Source organism: Musca autumnalis, unplaced genomic scaffold (assembly GCF_047663935.1).
Source record: "Musca autumnalis isolate F117 unplaced genomic scaffold, ASM4766393v1 scaffold_4, whole genome shotgun sequence".
NCBI lineage: Eukaryota > Metazoa > Arthropoda > Insecta > Diptera > Muscidae > Musca > Musca autumnalis.
In genome coordinates this window covers 62,020,860-62,039,630 of record NW_027411977.1, presented here as the reverse complement: position 1 = coordinate 62,039,630, position 18,771 = coordinate 62,020,860, and the positions used below count along the sequence as shown (strand labels likewise).

The 18,771-nt window shown below is 37.6% G+C and overlaps 1 protein-coding gene across 5 annotated transcripts in view; it reads left to right on the top strand.

Moving 5' to 3' along the window:
* Src64B (Tyrosine-protein kinase Src64B) overlaps window positions 1-18,771 on the top strand; it is a 255,864-nt gene that overhangs the window by 1,566 nt on the left and 235,527 nt on the right. The gene's annotated exons all lie outside the window — the stretch shown is intronic.

The window sequence follows — 18,771 nt, the reverse complement described above, 5'->3', positions numbered from 1 at the left end:
TTTATTTAATCCTCTCAATAGTTCATGATTAGTAAATTGCATATGACTGGAAAGCTATTAATATCTCAAATAAAAGTTTGGAAGTGTATACCCTCAATGGTCCTCAATGGTATAGTAAAACGTATAACATTTATTACGATAGGTAAATACAGAAAAATTTGAACACACAAAAAATTGGGATTATATATCGTCACCATAAATGCCCGAAGACGTAACCCACAAAACCAAAACTTTACAGGAGAAGCAAAAAACGTTATAAAAATTAAAGCTGTTTACCGAATATTAATCTTATGAAGGTGAGTATCTGGGATATTATCGATCAAATACGAAGGGGAATAAGTAGTGAAACAAAAACCGCTGAATTGTGTAGTTTTGAGATCCTCCATTACAACCAAATCTGCAATAGGTATTATCCCATTTTCCGAAATGCCATTTCTTGAATAGGAACGTTGTTTTGAACGTAGAAATTTGAAATTTTGCAGGGCATGTATTTTAGCTTTATGTATCAGATTACGTCAAAAAACGAATTTCGATTTTCATGTCGGTTACGTCTTCGAGCATTTATGGTGACGATATCGTTTAGGGGCATCACTCGGATCGGGTTGAAATTTTTATTATAGCTAGTGCTTGCCATGATGATCGCAAATATACATATCTTTTAATGTGAGAAGTCCATATTACCCCGGAATCCCCGGGATATGGGATGTAAAAGTAAAACGTGGAACAAGTGTCGTTTAGGGGCACCTCTCGGATTGGTCCGAAATTTTTTTACCATAGGTAGTCCTTGGGACCCTGATCCCAACGATATATAATTTTCCGGGGGAAGTCAATACTTCCCGAGATATGGGTCTTGACATTTCGAAAATTTCGTACTTTAACACCTTTAGGTTGTTTATGGCCACCTCTCGGATCGGGCTGAAATTTTTACAGTAGATTGCCCTTGTCACCCTGAATACAACGATATATAGCTCTCCGGGGGAAGTCCATACATCCCGAGATATGGGTCTTGACATTTTGCAATTCTAATGTGGGCAATATGTGGGCCATCCATTTAAAGCTATTTTTACACCTGTTTATACGAGAATGCATTAAATTCTTGGTCAAAGCCGGCTACTCAGGAAAATTTCAATTTAAAATAATGTTTTGTTCTGGCCTTTGGAATGGTGGTAGTTGAACTTGTTTGAGAATAATGACCATATTAAATGTTTCCTAATGATGTCATAGGGGATGTCTTCCCAATCTTTATTATTTCCGTAAAGCCGATTTCGAATACTATTTTGCTTGGTAAAGAATATACTACCCAAAAATTAGTTATTCCAGCTTCAACAGCAGGTGTTTAATTTCCAAATTTTACGGATTTTATTAGATTTGGCACACTTTTCATTTAGTACCTCATGCGTTTTTTTATCTTTCTGAAGACCCTCCATTGCGGCTTCAGGAACAAATTTCTTTACCAACCCTTCGCAGAAAAAATGAAACAAAAATTTCCTTTAAATCTCAAGTTTTTCCTAAGTAGCCGGCCTTCGGCTGTGGATTTAAGACTTTCTCCTATACAGAGTAGCAAATTTCGGCTACGCCAACTAATTTTTTTTCACCGTGACTGATCGACTAAAATGCTTTAGTCAGGTGTTATGAGAGTACTGTTCTGTCAAACGGCCTGTTATGGTAGATACCTCGGTTAATATGTTTGGAAATTGCGTGCCGCCCAGTTGTGTTTCCCGTGGTGATGATCGGCAACTGGATGGCACGCTCCGATGCCGGAAGGAATAAGGACTTTGATACACGTGACTAAAGTGAGATCTGTCTGTATGACTCAAGTTTGCTGGCATCCTTGGTACCTTCACTAGTGAGACCGACCAAAATGCAACGTTGCCCATTGTTTTTGATCAAAAATCGTTAATATAGTTAGGGAAATCTTCAAAAATCACCAACATGTTCCAAACTTAGAGGAAAAAAATAGTGAAAAAATAGAATTAAACGGTAACATTCTATTTTTTTACTAATAATTATGTCAATAAGATTAACTATATAAAATATACAACCCACGGCAATAAATCTAAACCAATCTCACCTAAAAACTGCTATAAAAACAGCTTCACAAAATTATAGTTTTCGCTATACCTAGTTATCGAGTTAGCAGCAATGTAGTTCGTGGATGGCAGATTTGCTCAAATATCGCTTGCCTGATAGAGTGGCAATCCATGTTTGTCGGTCATCCACGTAAATTTTGGTTGTTCGACAATGAGAAATCGATAAAACTGACCTTCAGAACAGGACTGGCCGCTTGAAGATGGCATTATTAGGAAGTTTCAATACTAAACAATCCTAAAAAAAATTCAGTTGATACCTATAATTCGAAGGTGAGGAAAAAACCACAAAAAAACTATATTCCATATATACCTAAATGTAGCCAATCTGGCTGAAAATCGCTAAAAGCAATAAAAAATATCATAAAATCGTCACTTTTCAAATTTGGGCCAAAAAATCGTCAAAATGATGATAAATCGCCAAATACAGCAACACTGCCACCATGTCCATTTTCCAACCTTCGGGAACTATAAGGCTAACGATATGTTGAGGACTTTGCTTAGATACTCAACTCCAGGTTTATCCATCTGCATTTGCAACACCATTGAAATTCCGTCAGGTCGAAGAGCTTTAAATGATTTTGCGGATAACATCAGAACATCACCCCCATCTTAAACTGTGGTGGTTCCTTCTTGGACCTTTCACTAGAGTGCAGTGAGATCAAGTCTGCAGCACAGACTAAGAATAAAAGTCCAAAACCTCCTTTTCTCGTACGATCAAAGTCGAATAACTCTAACGGAACCACCGATTTAGTTCAAACTTTAGGTATCGTAATATATTGTCCAAACATATTTTTATACCCTCAGCATTTATGCTAACGAGGTTATAGGTATACACTTTCATATGGGCAAAATGTGCCTTATCGAAATAACGGTTTTAGACCCCAAGTATGTTTGGACGAAATGTGTTTCAGACAATTTGGAGTCGATTTAGCAATCTCCGTCCATCTGTCCGTCTGGCTGGTGCGCACGATAACTCTCGAACGGATGAGCCGATTTGGTCAAAAATTTGGATTTCGCAATATTTTGTCCAAACTAAGATGGGTTATATCGGTCCACTCCTTCCGGTACCTCCCCCACAAAACTTCGAAAATGTTCGGAAAATTTGTGCGTACGATAACTCTTGAAGGGAGTAACCGATTTTGTCCATACTTTGCAATTCGTAAAATGTCTACCAGACTTAGATAAAGTTCAAATATGGACTTAATCGGTCCACCTCTTCGGGTACCTCCACACAAAATTTCGAATAAGTCCAGTTTAGGACTGATTTTTGTTGTAACAACTTGTATTTACTGCCCCACATACGACGGTACAAGTTTCATCAGGGGCAAGTTCATACTTCCTGAGAAAATAACCTGAAAGTTTAAAAAAATCCATCTGAATCCGTGTGTAATGGGTGGATCGATCGCAAGATAACTCTCGAACGAATCTGTCGAGTCGGTCCAAAATTCGACCTTAGTAATATTTTGTCCTAACTAAGTTTAAGTTCGAAGATAAGCCATATCCGTCCACTCCTTCAGGTAACCCCCCCACAAAAGTTCAGAACTGTTCGGAAAATTGTGCGCACGATAACTTCTGATGGGAGTGACCGATATAGATCAGGTTCGAATATCTCGAATCGCTTTATTTTTTAATGAAGCAACTTGCATTCGCTGCCTCAATTACGACAGTGGAATTTTTTCAGGGGAAAGTCCACACTTCTTGAGAAAACAGCACGAAAGTTGTAAAAACATAGTGGCTGTAGAGGTCGAACCGAATACTGGGTTCGTCCATACTTTGGTTATCGTAATATTTTTTCGAATATTAGAAGAAATTCGAATATTAGAAAACGAGCGATATCTCATAGACGTAGCAACCGATTTGGTCCATACTTTCGTTCCCTAAATATTCTCAAAACTAATTTTTTCTTCAAATTTGGTCCCTATCTGCTCAATCCTTGGGGTACCACCCACACAAATGTTCAACATTTTTTTGTGGTTAGGGGTCTGTTCGAGGATCCTTAAGTATGTTAAAAAACCCTATCTATCGATACCCCCGCAAATTTTTTGAGCTTTTATGCTATCCATATTTTTGTCGGCCCTTACGCCCAACATTCTGAGAACCGCCTAAATACATAAGTGTTTTTGCGAAAAAAGTACTTCAATCCACACAGGTTGAGGGTATATCTCTGTCGACAAAGCCGACTGATACTTTTCTGTTCGAAGATGGTTAGGTTTTGATGTGGGGAGATACCCGAAGGAATGGATCTGTCACAAAAGTTTTGAAGTTTTCGCTAAAATGGAGAGCGCGACAATTCTCAGTATTATTCTTCCAGGCGTATATTTCTTCGAGTATTGACAAAATATATTTATTTTTTTTTTTTTTTCGTAAAAAGGCTGTCGTATACCCTCCTTCAGCCTTTGGTCTAAAGACGGTATATTTCCTTTGGTACTATCAAAAATGTGCCTCAACGAAATAATGGGTTTAGACCCCACGAATTTTTGGACGAAATTTGTTTCAGACAATTTGGCTTGCTGATGCGCACGGTAGCGAAGCAACGAACGGGTCCAAAATTCGGCATTCGTAATATTTTGTCCACGCTTAGTTTAAGCTCGAAGATGGGCCATATCGGTCCACTCCTTCCGGTAGCTCTCTCTCAAAAGTTCAACAATTGTCGCTAAAATGGGAGTAACCAAATTGTTCAGAACTTAGCATATGGTAATATTACTTTCAGGCATAGATCGGGTTCGAATATGAACTATATCGGTCCACTCCTTTGAGTATTTCCCACATAAAATTCGAAAAAGCTTAAGAGGTCCTCTCGGACAGCTTTGAAATTAAAATTTTTAACAGATTGCCTTTGCGGTCCCCTTTACGACGGTACATTTTTTTCAAGGGGCAAGTCCATACTTCCTGAGATAATGGCCTAAAAGATGCAAGAAACCCTGACAGCACCAACTATAATGGCAAATCCACGAGATAACTCTAGCAGGGAGTTTCTGATTGGTCCAAACGTTGCACATCGTATTATTTCATCCAGTAATGTACCAGACCAGTTCGTGTACCTCCCACACAAAATGTGTAGTTTGAGGACTCGTCTCGTATCTTTTTGAAAATTTTTGCAGAAGGTTGTTTTTCACGGTCCCTATTACGGGATGAGTAAGTACTTACTGAGATAATGGCCCAAAATCTCAAAAAAAAAACCCTGTCAGTGCATAATAAAATGGCTAATGTGCAACACAACTCTCAAACTCTTTCAAAAATCCCATCCAAACTTAGTTTAACGTAATTTAATCATTCTAGTTCCCTAGTACTATACGAGGTAGTATACGAGGGCTGCACGAAAACCTTTTTTGGCATAACAATGAAAACGCGAATATTTACTTGATTTATGAACCATTTCATGGCCCAAACCAATTGTTGAAGCACTTTTTCCACTCCGATTGAGACACATCCAAACTATGGTTTTTGAACGCTTTTACGGCACCTTTTGGCGACGAAACTCCTTGACCACGCCTTTTTTTGATGTTCGGGAATCAAATAAAGTGCCATTGGGTGCCAAGTCAGGGTTGTACGGAGGAGAACCCATCAATTCCACGTTGTGTCCTGTGAAAAAAGGCGCTGCTTTGAATCGATGTGTGAGTGCTCAAATTCTCAAGGTGCACAATGATTCGTCTTCTCTTCTTCGTTTTTCGAATTTCTCAGGAGACTTCTGGCAAACAAATTGAAGTATACCACTCAGAATTAAGTTCCTGCCATATGATTAGTTTTGCCCAAGAAACATGCTTCGAAGTCCTTCCTCCATGAACAACATTCTTTAGATTTGGCTCATCTTCGAAGACCCACACGGTCGACTCCTGTTTTGTTTCGGGATCATACGTATAGATCCAAGTTTCGGCGTCGCGATCGTATTTATTCACAATTTCTTTGCACCAATCGACAAGAACTATTTTTTGACGGATTGTCAAATTGTGCTCGATCTAACTAGGGTACCTACATAGCAAAACAATATATTTTATGGACGGCATAATTATTGTGTTTGCTTCTTTTTTGGTCAGAGCCAGAGGGTATAATGTGTGATTAGTGACTTTCAAAACTCATGTAAGATTTATCCCTCGCCTACGACCATATATTAATTAGAGAATTGACATAGAGAACCGCCACCTTTGTACATATAGGGCTATCTACAAGCAGTCTTGTAGTTGACACAAACGATATTACGACTAAGTTTTAAGAGTCTTAATGTTTCATCCTCCATTTTGCCACAAATTCTTTCCAACTTATATGGCAGCTATAACGAAGTACATCCAAGTACATCCAAAAGTTGGTAAAATACACTTTCTCCTTTGTATTACGGTGAGGTACGTATCTATATACAGTTAGTCAACTATATTATTGCAAACGATAAATTTTTAAAAATTTAAATGTTTAATTAGGAATTACTACAAGAAATTCTTTCAATATTGTTGGACTTTTTGTAAATATCTGTTGATTTACTTGTTAATGACAACATCAAGCCAACAAATTCAGAAATCGGTCGGAAATAACAAAAACAGCGCGCAAAAAGGATAGGTACCTGGTTTTTGTGGAGTCAACTAAATAATTGCAAAATGAATGAATGTGCAATAAAATCGTGGGATTTTCCCCGCGATTTTTTCCATTTAAGGATTTTTTTATTTTTATGGTATGTGGACAAGAAGATGCATAATTTTTGATCATAAATTAATTTTTGTGTGTGTAACATAGACAGTATAATCAGAAAAAGAGAAAGCCAGGTTAACGGTTTCAGAAAATATGCTACATTTGGTCTATTCCAATTATAATAATGGTAAATCCGAAAGAGAAATCCTTAAAGTCACCTCTCGTAAGCTGAGAAGTGTATACAACATCATATACCGCACCGAGAAAGAATTCAGGCTCAACCTAAAGGCGTTACATGGCAGGCCCAAAATAGTAACCACACGAATTGACAGGATATTGATTAAAGATATTAACGAAAAAGCCCAAAGCAGCACCAGAAAATTGCTTTTATTAATTAAAAATGGAGTAAGTGTGTCACATGGAAGAGTCAGAAAAGTGCAACATAATAACAAGCACTCATCACGACTTACTAGGTAAAAACCATTGCCCTCCCACAGCACAATATATAGAATATATTTAGACTTGTTACAGACAACTTTTCACACTACCTTTAGTATCGGCATGACGTTATATTTTCTGATGAGACTAAAATGATGCTGTACTATCACGATGGGTCTCAAAAAGCCATGGAAAACCAGAATTTAATACATACCGTAAAGTTTGGAAAACTGTAATTTATGGTATGAGGTTGTATACGAAGCAGTGACGTTGGTAGCATCCAGATTTTGGAGGAAATAATGACAGAGGAAGTTTATTTAGATGTTTCAAAAGCGTCAAGAAATTTTGGCCTGTTGGTCCTGAAAATTAAAAAAAAAATGCAATATAAGTACTACCAAGACCACGCCCCTAAGCATAAATCTAATTTATGTAGGACTTGGTTGTTATACAACTGTACCAAAGTCATTTACACCCCGTTCCAATGTCTAGATATTAACCCCATCGACAATTCATTGGTACACTTGAAGGAAAAAGTCGGGAATAGGCCGGCCACTAACTTGGGGACTAAATAAAATGCAATAAAGAAGAATGGCAAAAAATACCATTGGAATATGACATTCCGAAACTTATTTATTAAATTCAGATACGTTTACAAGCTGTTTTTGATGCCAAAGGTAGGAATACGAAATATTAGAACCAACTTTTCGAAAACTACCGTGAAAGACTGAAAAGTTGTGAATTTTGCAATTCTTTAGTTGACAGGGCAAATAATGAGTTGTTCTGATTTTTGATAATTTTATGAAAATGTTTAGTGAAATTTAGCTACTTTTTATTTTATTATATTAATAAACATCTGTAAGAATTCTACTGGTAACAAAAACATTAAAATTTATATTTATTTATACCAATAAAATGATCTTTTATTTTAAATTTTGTAATAATTTTGCTTTTGCAATAATTAAGTTGACTAACTGTACCTGAGATGAAAGAGGAACCAAAAAATCCCTACATTACATAGATGTTCGTTTCGTTTAAAGACAATATCATTTATATCGTTTTCGAGATATTGTGGACCCCGATTTAAAACACGCCACGCAAACTACATGTACTTACAAAAGATAGGGCGCCACGGTCCTGGAAAATATTTTTTCTCTCGGTTATTAACCTGGTTTACACCTAAATCTTCTTCATTTGCTTCACCTTTTTTGAATATCCTACAACGTCTGATTCTAAATTCATTTTTGTCCATATTGAGAACTTTAAGAATTTAAACAAATTCCATTACAATGTACAATTTTTTATTGTCATTGTATTTTCCAGAAATAATAGATTAATTCATGAGATGAGATTATTTTCACTCTAAACGTAACATTTTGTTGTACGCCCGCCGCCCCTATGTTGGTGTAACTACACAATTAGTTGGTATTTATTTACTTTCATCTTTTGTGGAATTCATTGTCATTGTTCTTTAAGTGCAGCAGCCCGACAGACTGCCCATATGGTGGCCTATAATTACCATATGTCCACAATTGGAATTCACAGAAATTAAAGAAAGAAATATAACGGCGTATAGTTGACCTTCAGAGATGGATGGCATTTAACAACGTTTATTATTAAATGACACTATTTAATAATAAACGTTATTTATTATTCATTTTTAGTCCCTCAACAATATCTCTTGTGCCAGACACTGAAAATAACACATGAAAATATTTTAGCTTTTAGGATGGAGCGGCGGTGAAGGAACTCCCTTTCTCCCTTCTTACCCATAAGCTCAAAACATTTTCATGAAAATTTTCATAGTCTAGCACAAGACTATGCTTTATTTCTAATATGTCAGAGAATTAATTAACCTAATAGGATTTAGTCTTTCCCAAATTTAATATTTTGAAAATTTTTGTTGTAATGAGAAATATTTCGGCTTCTTCTATTAAGTATATTCCACTTTATTGGAAAAAAGTTTTTCAAAGAATATCAACAGGGCTTCAAGTTGTGCAGAGCAGGTTGTCGTATCTCTTGGTGTAATGGAAAACAAATAAATAATCTCATCAGCCTATAACTACAATAAAATAGTAACATATTGTTACTAGTGGACTTAAAAAATAGAAATCTTTTTCGTAGGCTGCAGTTTTGGAAGATTTCAGAGGCATTTCTGAGGGAGGTATTCTAGTCTAATTATTCTACTGGCAAGAACAACATAGTCTACAAAATACAACTTGGGCGGGTTTTTGCTTGAGCATTCGGTCAATTATTCAGAGAAGTACGGAGAATCATTCCTTTCGAGAGAAATTCTGTCATTACTTAAGGAAGCATTGACTTGCCCACATAAAAATAATATACATATCGCTATAAACAGGTCGACAACGTTTTAAAAACATCCTCACGCAGCCTATAAAAGCAAACTATGGACTCTTGTGAGGTAAGTCCGATATAATCATATCTGTAACTTGATATAAGTTTTCAAGACATTTTACAATGTGCAATGTTTCGGTCAAATCGGACTCTCAATTCGAAAGTCATTGTGTTAATCAGGTGTTGTCGTAGCAACTCAAATATGTTTGTTAGTATATCTTTCACGTATCTGCTTCTGGTTCCACATTAAAAAAACTCTGCAATCTGAACTGGCTGCTTCCATAAAGAATCAAGACACAAGTGAGTTGTTTTTTGCTGTTTCACAAATTCACCATGTCATGCGGTCGCGATTCTCATGCAAGACAGCAACTTGAATCCACTACGTATTGAGGCAGCAGCATCGTCCGCATCTTAATTGGGATAAAAACACTTGTGTTTGTCTTGGATGTTGGCGTTTTTCTGCTGCGATGAATGAGGTTGGTCTCCGAGTTTTTCACTATATATCTATACTGCCTGCTCCATTGTATCTGTATGACTCCAAGCCTACTGATAAGCTTGTTGATCTAGAGGTTCTCGTCTGTTCCTTTGAACCTCTGGATCATGAAGTCCTTTCCTGACGTGCCTGGGTGGCTTGCACACTAGATTGTGGCAGAGATGCGCTCACTCAAACAGATACTGCCTCGACAACATATTGTTGTGCTGATGCACCTGTAAAATATTCGTCTCCTCATGTAAATGGTCAAATGGTGTCATGAGGAGGCACACAGTTACAGTCCTCTCTGCGGTATTCTGACGTAGCGCTAACATTTGATTACCGCGCTGGCGCATAGCTTACCACAGATCGACCTATTTCAGCACCCCAAGTGCTGCCTGCCAACTTGAGGAGCTTATTCCTGCTTCTGACCTTGTCGCAATTGGCGGTGGCTTGTGCGGACGACTTAAAATGTTGCTGAACTTGTTCCTACTTCTGATCTTGTCGCAATTGGCGGTGGCTTGTGCCGACGACTTAATATGTTGCTGAACGTTACTTCTAATCGGAATCAGGACATCATCGACAAATATGTTCGATGGAGCTTCATTTCAGCCTTTCAGGTAGAGAACAATTTAGCGGCGGTCATTTTGAAGTTCCTCAGATGGATTAACTGTGCCATAGAAACCAAGATCGTACAGTCATCCGCATACATTACGATGTCCATGCCTTCAGAAGGGTGTGCAATTTCAGAGAGTAGATTTTAAAGAGTTCCTGTTTCACTTAACTGGTCTTGGACGTCTTCTGACTTCCACATGTCCTTCTATAGGTCAAGAACCACCATGATAGTTATGTCACACGGTAATGATTGTTGTTGTTGATGATGTTCGTTCTTCTGTTCAATCTGGCTCTGGGTATATCTCCAGTTCCAGGAAATTGGCTGCTTCGATGGAATGTAACCACAGATCCACTGGAGTTAGATGAGTAGGTTTGGCTGGGCAGTTGAAAAGGTGTTTTGTGTCGTGCGGGTCCATACCACATATTGGGCAGATGTCTTGCATGGCGCGGTCGATTTGCGCCCAATAAGAATTTAGGCGACTGCAATATCCCGAGCGTAGTTGAGCCAAAACTAGTCTAGTTTGTCGTGGCAGCTGACGCTCCTCAGCTGCAACAGATGGGGGATGTATTTCGAGGACTTTATTCACACTATAATTGCTTAAGGCCTTGGCAACTGCATCCGTGTGAATACTATTTAAACCTGCTTGATATGCTTGTTGTCTCCTGTATCGTTGGACCTCTCCCTCTAGAGCATGGATATCCTTCCTGATCTGGTTGAATGTGTCGGGCCTATCCACAAGATGGTGATTGGGATGGCTCACACGGTAACATCCAAGCAGGTACTGCAACGAAAGCATCTCATTGTGTTGCTTTACTGGAAGAATCTTTGCCTCCTCATGTAGATGGTCCACGGAAGAAGCACCCTGTTGCTGTTCTCAAGGCGGCATTCTGGCAAGTTTGAATCTTTTTCCAATTCGTATCACAAAATCTCGGGGACCAGACTAGCGCCGCCTAGCTTACCACAGACCGACCTATCGCGTAATATGTGGTCAACAAGGTTTCTTTATCTGCTCCCCAAGTGCTGCCGGCTAGGGACTTGAGGACCTTGTTCCTACTTTTCAGTTTGTCGCAGATAGCTGTGGCGTGCGCGCACGACGTGAAAGTAGTGTCGAATGTGACCCCTAAAATTTTGGGGCAGTTTGTGGTCGGAATTCTGCTACCGTCGATCACGACATTGAATTCTCTTCTGCGCTGTCCATGTGGTGAACAGAGTGGCTGTTGATTTTGTGGCAGAAATCTGCATATTCCTCGAATGGAAAAAGGTGGTAAGATCGGTTAAGTAGTTGTTCAGTCTCTCACAGATGTCATCAGGATAGGTACCCGACGTCAGGATCGTGCAATCATCCGCATACGTTACGATCTCGATGCCGTCTGGAGGGGGCGGAATACAGGAGAGGTATAGGTTAAACAGTTCCGGAGATATCACCCCACCTTGGGGAACTCCCTGTTTCACTCTACGGGGTTTGGACTTCTTGTTCCTGAATTCCACGTACGACTGGCGTCCACACATATAATTGACTATCCAACGTTTCAAGCTTGGTCGGAGAAGAAATCGTCGTCCGTCCATTTCGCCTCTACTGGTATCCTCACCTGTCTTCAGTAGCGAGACCGCCCTGACAATTTTCCAGGATAACGACAAATTGAGGACATTTGTCAAATACCCAGGTTCATCCAATTCATACAGTTGCCTAGGTATTACCATTGCATGATTTTGCGTTTCAGATGTCATCGCTCATCATAAATTGTGTTGGCACCCGCTTAAAATTCCAATTGTCGCAATTTTATTAGTCCAGAATATTTTTTAAGCGGTACTAGTAAAAAATGTACCCCAAAGTAATGCAAGGAAAACCAATTGACATCAAATAAAAACCAAAATTTTCGTAAAAAAAAAAAAACAGAAGAGAGGAACGATACAATATAATGGTATATGACTGTACATTATATATACTTATTCCTTTAAACTCCTATAAGGAGCATAGGGCCAGATAGGACTGTACATTACCGCCTACAATTTGTTACTTCCGAGGACATTCCCATGTACAAGTTTACAGGTGATTGCACTGTGAGGATCGACGAATTTCCGATACCGAACTAGTTCATCAGGGCATTATGTGACACTCTCTTCGCTCTATCACTATCGGTGTGCTCTCTGTCTCTGCCACTGTCACGCCGTTGAAAGCCGTTCTATCATCCATCTTTTTCGGATTCGAGTGAGATGAGTTAAACCCTTCAAGAGTTATCGTCCGCAACATTTTAACGAAAAATTTTGAACTTTTGCGAGGCACGCACCTTAAAGAGTTGACCGATTTTCAAAGTTGATCTAAGTGAAAAGGTTGGATTAAATTGGTTGACCCATTCGATAGTTTTTGTGCATACCAGCCAGCCAGATAGGCGGAGCGAATCCTACAAAAATTTATAAAAATCGGATAGGATTTTGAAATAGCTCCAATATGCATATTTGGCCGATTTAGGGCCGTATATAGCCATATCGAAATCCGTTCCGATTTTCACAAATTTTTGTAGGATTCGTTTTTTAGCCACAACAATGAACACGGTGCGCCTTAAATAACTTTAAATAAAAGGTGCTTAAAACTGGATAGTTTTTGCGGATTTTGTGAAAAATCGCGGTCAAAGTTTACATTTTTAGAGTCTTTTTAGGTTTTGCTTGGAAACTGCAAGTCTTATCGTAACGAGACTAAAGAAGAATAGCTGTGAAAATTATCTACAAGATCGACCTTTGACTTTTTCCTAGGTTTTACCATTTTTGAGACACAGAAGTGAAAATTGGGACAATGCACTGAAGTTTTTGCGGATTCTGAAAGATCAATGTTCATAGAAAAGTGTACATACCCTAGTGTACATACCTAATAGCAATAGGCCTAAAGGCAGAGTAGGTATATACTTTTAAATTCTTTAAATCGAAAGGTACGCTTATACGTGAGCCAATGTTGGCAATTCGGTAAAAAAGTTTTCTCTTTATTTAGACCTCTAAATGCCAAATCACCAAAATCAGAACTTCGTTGAGAAATATGCATATTTTTAGCTATTTAGTCAGTTTAGTTGGAAAATGTGACTTAAATTCCGAGGTGCCGATATATAGAGGCTATATCAAAACAACACACATTTGTACACATTTGACCGCCCGAAGTAAAAATAAGTATTTATCTGGCCGTTACACAATCTACCGACCAATTTTTGAGGTTTGAATAGCCTGAACTTATGTATGGCTTTTCTAATACTCCTTTTAATTCATATTATGAGTTATTTTTGAAGAGTTTCATAACAGTTATTGTCCTTTTATTAATTAATTTAGAAATTAACACTAAAATATAGATTAACTGTCTACGATTCCTTACCGTTTATAAATTTCACTGTGTGTAATAAGGGAAAAGCTAATAAAAACCATTTCCATAAACGTAAAAGCGTTGGAAATGTGCAACGTGCTTCTGAGTCCAATATTTCCCATCATTGCACAACAAGATGTGGCTGGTAATATGAACACTGTAGCTACGCTTTATTTTGCTTATGGAGAGCCCACAGTGTTATTTGTGTTCATGACAGTTTTGTTATGTTTTATGTTTGCTGCCGTTTTTCTTTCTTTTTGTCTTGTTTCATTTTGAAGTTCTTTCGCATGTGTATTGTACCTTTTGTTTCTGTCTGCAGTTATTTTTTTTCAACTTCTTTTTCATTGTTGTCTTCTATTTTTGTCGTTTAGTTTTTCCTTTACTTAACACCGCCACCTACAACCACCAAGCCAAGCCGCGCACACCTTACCTTTGTAGCCAAACTCAAACTTCTCTCAGGAAATAGGCAAGCAAACAATGATGAATATTTTTTTTTTGTTTTCATGTTTGTTTTTGCCATAGTTTGTTATTGTCGGTGTTTCTTACTTTCCACATTGCCTGCCACCCACTTCAACATGCCGTTTCGTTCGTTGCTGCCAGCTACTGCCTGCTGTCTGTCGTCTAGTTAACGATATCCAAAACATTGTCTAGAGTTTTGTATGTTTAGTCTATTTAAAGTGGGGAGAAGGAACACAAAAAATACTTACATACGACGGTAACACATGTACGCACTGTGACTTTGACTTGATGGAAGTGTGTTGGGGCCCCCTCCCGATTCGACCCACACCCAACCCATGTGTATAACAAAACAAGCAACCACTATCACCCACCACTTTTTCAATGACCCAGCCAAATAAGCTGAGCTGAATAATCACCCCATCGCAGCTCCATGCACACTTTCATTCATACCTACATACGAACGTATGAATGTTTGTATCATAAAATAGTGTCATAAAATTTGTAGTCTGGGGATTTGGAATTTCTGTTGGGTTTTTTGTTGTCTTTTATATCCATATTTGCCCATTTGTCCATTTTTGCCGGTATCCAGAGTTTTATGTTTTAATCTCATTTTGTTTTTGCACAACAATAATACTATTTTTCTCTCATTCTCTCAGCTGTGCCTGAAGTTTTTGTTTGCATCAGTGTTGCAAATTATTTGATTTGGCAAAAACGCGGTTTGTAAGGAGTTTAAATGAATAAACGTTGAAACCCTAGGAGTTATGGAATTTTTTAAATCGAATTTCAATTACTGATGACATATACAGTTAGTCAACTATATTATTGCAAACGATGAATTTTTAAACATTTCGATATTTAATTAGGAATTACTATAAGAAATTCTTTCAATAATGCTGGGCTTTTTGTAAATATCTGTTGATTTACTTGTTAATGACAACATCAAGCCAATAAATGCAGAAATCGGTCGGAAATACATAACAAAAAGTAAAAAGTCGTTAAGTTCTGCCGGGCCGAGCTTTTTATACCCTCCACCATACAATAGTCTTAATTAAAATGGAATAATTAGTGTCCTTTCACAAAATTAGGTGGACAAATTTTTCGACAATGGATAGATACACCAATTGTCTTAATTATCAAATCTAATCTAAAAAATGTGTTCAGCCAGGTGAAAGGTACCACCTACGGGACTATATCAAAGTGTCAACCTATCCTATGTCAGAACCTCAAAAGTCAAAATGCCGAAAATAGGGAGGTACCGTTATATAGGAGCTATACAAAAAGATGGACCTGTGTTGACGAATCTTAGTGAAGAAGTTTCGTGATCACTGAAAATTCAAATGTCAAATTATAGCTAGTTCGATTAAAAATTGTTGCTAAAATTCTCAAAATACCGAAAATCGGGAGGTATCGTTATATGGGGGCTATACCCAACCATGGACCTATGTTGGCAATGTTCGGTGGAGAAGTTTGATGACCACTGAGAACCTCAAATGTCAATTTACAGCTAGTTCGGGTGAAAATTGTAGCTAAAATTCTCAAAATACCGAAAATCGGGAGGTACCGTTATATGGGGGATATACCAAAACATGGACCTATGTTGACGATGTTTGGTGGAGAAGTTTGATGACCACTGAGAACCTAAAATGTCAATTTGCAGCTAGTTCGGGTGAAAATTTTAGCTAAAATTCTCAAAATGCCGAAAATTGGGAGGTACCGTTATATGGGGGCTATACCAAACCATGGACCTATGTTGGCCATGTTCGGTGGAGAAGTTTGATGACCACTGAAAAACTCAATGTCAATTTACAGCTAGCTCGGGTCAACATTTTAGCTAAAATTCTCAAAATACCGAAAATCGGAAGATACTTTTATGTGGGGGCTTTACCAAACCATGGACCTATGTTGGCCATGTTCGGTTGAGAAGTTTGTTGACCATTGAGAACCTCCAATGTCAATTTACAGCTAGTTCGGGTGAAAATTGTAGCTAAAATTCTCAAAATACCGAAAATCGGGAGGTACGGTTATATGGGGGCTATACCAAAACATGGACCTATGCCCATATCCTTTGGAATATAAGTTTGTTGATCACTAGGAACCCTAAGTGTCAAATTATAACTAATTCCGTTTGAAATTGTGACTAAAAACTTCAAAATACCTCAAATCGGGAGGTACCGTTATATGGGGGCTATACCAAAACGTGGACCGATATAGCCCATCATCGAACTTGACCTGCCTGCAAACAAAAGACGCATCTTCCTAAAATGTCAGCGTCCTATCTCCATTTTTGTAGATGCTAGAGTGATTACCACAGACGGACGGACGGACATGCACAGATCGACTCAGAATTTTACGCTGATCAAGGTACCTGGTTTTTGTGGTGTCAACTAAATAATTGCAAAATGAATGAATGTGCAATAAAATCGTTTTGTGTGTGTAACATAGACAGTATATTCAGAAAAAGAGAAAGTCCGGTAAACGGTTTCGGAAAATATGTTAGATTTGGTCTATTCCAATTATAATAATGGTAAATCCGAAGAGAAATCCTTAAAGTCACCTCTCGTAAGCTGAGAAGTGTATACTACATCATTTACCGCACCGAGAAAGAAGCCAGCCTCAAACTGAAGGCGTTACATGCCAGACCCAAAATAGTAACCACACGAATTGGCAGGAAAATGATTAATGAAATTAACGAAATAGCCCAAAGCAGCACCAGAAAATAGTTTTTTTTCTAATCAAAAATGATTTTGGAGTAAGTGTGTCACATGGAAAAATCAGAAAAGTACTACATAATAACAAGCACTTATCACGAGTGATTAGGTAAAAAACCATTGCCCTCCCATCACAATATATAGAAACTATTCAGACTTGTTATAGACCAGGGGTGCTCAGAATAGTTGGTGTATTAGTAGCGGTAAGACACTCTCCCCATTGCTAAGCAATGGCAAATCAGAAATAAAGAAGAGAATACATGTGGTTTGTTTTTGCGCTACCGTAAGGAAGGGAGCACCAATGTTATAGACAACTTTTCACGCCATCTTTAGTATTGGGGTGGCGTTATATTTTCTGGTGAGACTAAAATTATGTTGTATTATCGCAATGGACCTCAAAAAGTATTGGGAAAACCCTTGAAAGCCATGGAAAACAAAAATTTAATACATACCGTAAAGTTCGAAAAACTGCCAGTTATGGTATGGTTGTATACCAAGCAGTGGCGTTGGTAAAATCCTGATTTAGATGTTTTAAGAAAAGATTTAACCAAAAGCGTCAAGAAATTTGGGCCACTAACCTGGGGGACTAAATAAAATGCAATAAAGAAGAAATACCATTGGAATATGACATTCCGAAACTTATTTATAAAATTCAGATAGGTTTACAAGCTGTTTTTGATGCCAAATGTGGGCATACGAAATATTAGAACCAACTTTTCGAAAAATACCGTGAAAGACTGAAAAGTTGTGAATTTTGCAATTCTTTAGTTGACAGTGCAAATAATGAGTTGTACTCATTTTTGTTAATTTTAAGAAAATGTTTAGTGAAATTTAGCTACCTTTCATTCTATTATATTAATAAACATGTGTAAGAATTGTATTGTTAACAAAAATACTAGTAATGATATTTATACCAATAAAATGATGTTTTATTTAAAATTTTGTAATTTTGGTTTTGCAATAATTAAGTTGACTAACTGTATATACTAAAATACAAGGTGCCGACTACTGGAACATGTGATGTCGACTATTGGAAAATGTTGCCAACTACTAGCAAAAAAGCACTATTCTAACAAATTCGCAAATTTCACAAGTTTTAAAAGAAATAATTCAACATTTCTTTATGTCATCGGAAAGTAAACTAAATTTCGAAGCAATAAAGCTTTATTTCATTGCAATTGGCCAATCTTGCTCGGAATGGCGAAGGATTGAAGTTAGGCAAACCCTTAAAGTGCCTATTTTATCGAATTTTAAGTTTTTGTCAACGCAACCGAGGGGTTTTCAACACAAGTTTCTTAAGAAAAAATTGTAGACATGTCAACCTTATAAAATCTATAATTATATTAAAACGAAGAAATTTTCAACAAGATTTTTGTTGTATATGTAGAGAATAGTTAAAAGAAGAAGACATTTTTAAAATGACCAGAAATATAAAATCGCACGATACAGACTACGACTCATATACTCCGAATCCTTCTCGCAGTACTGTATGGGGCTACAAAACTTATGTTTGGGCTATACCAAAGCATGGTCGAACAAATATCTCAGAAATCAATCGGCAAACTCTTAGCTAAATCGTGACAAAATACTTTAAGTCGAAAACATTCCATGATTGTTGTTGCGGTTGTATTCTGTACTTTCGGTATAATGTTACAGAAGAAGCATTATTTTTGTTA